Source organism: Octodon degus, unplaced genomic scaffold, assembly GCF_000260255.1.
Source record: "Octodon degus isolate 3935 unplaced genomic scaffold, OctDeg1.0 scaffold00098, whole genome shotgun sequence".
NCBI classification, from domain to species: Eukaryota; Metazoa; Chordata; class Mammalia; order Rodentia; family Octodontidae; genus Octodon; species Octodon degus.
The window spans coordinates 2,093,383-2,095,028 of NW_004524674.1; positions in this window are offsets into that span (position 1 = coordinate 2,093,383).

A 1,646-nucleotide genomic window follows, 5' to 3' on the forward strand; every position below is an offset into this window, starting at 1 on the left:
TGAGAAAGATGAACTGGGAAAGTTGGAGTAGTACAGAGCCAAACACTGAGACTGGAATACCATGTCCTGGACATGTCCTGCTGGAGAAGAAGCCTGGATTTATGTAGTGGCCTAAGCCCATTACAGAGATAAAGAATTTGAGGCCCAGATAGGAGCATCAAGGCTGAGATAAGAATTCAGAGCATTAGATCTAATACCCCAGACACTGGTTCTTTCCTATGGTTGTTGTATTGAGGTTAGGGTATTTTGAACCCTAGATGTTGGAAATACCATAGTGTCTAGTAGTAATGTCTTTTATTAACGTTCCTGCTGTCAGAGTTCACTGATTAGGGCTGGGAGGTACTGCACATTGCATGGAATATGGTGGGGAATGCTGAGTTTTATATAAACGGTACCAGGACTTGTGTGATGGTGTTCAGAAGTAGGGCCCAGAGAGGTGACTGTGCCATGAGGTAGTTACTTTCATCAATGGATTAATCTATTCATGAGTTCTTAGGAAGACAGGGCCCACTTTGAGGGAGTATAGGCTGCTTGGGTGTAACCTGGAAAGGAATCTGAGGCCCTTAGCCTTTTCCTTCTCTGTTTTCCAGTTTCCATGAGGAGAGACACTTTCCCACACCATGTACTTCCACCAGGATGTTTCTGTCTTGGCATCATCTAGACTGAAATCTCTGAAACTGAAATAAACTCTTATTTAGAACAGGCTTCTGCCTGGTACCTCCTCTCCATAAGCTATGTAGTTACACTGCATCCTTGTTTCCATTTCTTTTATTCCTGATGTTAAAATGCCACATCTGTACCCAGTACAGTGCCACCTTATCAGACTTCTTAATAGAAGAGGTGAAATATATTTTTTCCTTCTTAGTCACTGTGGGTCCTGTTCAACACACCGCTATGGATTTACATGTCTTGCCTTGGAATTTGCTTTCACTATCTGCTTTAAGAGGAATGAGCTGGGTGACCATCATTCCAGAGCAACATGGAGACTCTTAAATGGACTGGCCACAGCCTGGCACCAAGTGCATAGGGATCGTATCTGTCGGCAAGAAGTAAATACTTGTTGTGATCTTGTAAGCTTGTGGATTATTTGTTACATAGCATTATTGCCCCCATATCTGACTAATGGACTGTGGGACCTTTGGCTAGTTACTTATGTTAATCTCTGTGGGATACAGTTTCCTCATTTATAAAAAATGGGCAATAACACTCACCTTGAAGCTTTGTGTGATGGTTTAATGGGCTATGACATAGGAAAGCACATGGCATGGTGCCTGCCTTGCAGAGGGCTCTCGATGAATGGAGATTTTAGAGAGAGGGCAGAGTCACTCTATAGAGCTAGATTTGACAAAAGAGTATTGAGTACTCACAGTGACTAGATCAGTTCCAAGAATCATGGGGGATGGATTTCCAACCCTATTCCTGTTACAAGATTTATATTGGATACAGACAGGTCACTGGGCAGAAATCCAGGCCAGATTCAAGAGGAAGCAGAGGGCGAAGTCAGAAATCTACTACCCTGAGTTGAGCCTTACTACTGATCACTGAACCTGTGTCCTCCATTCTAGACCCTGAGTTCTCTTCTCTCCTATGAGTTTCTGGGTAATTTTACCTATCTCCCATCACTTCAATGAGGCACTAGTGATAAT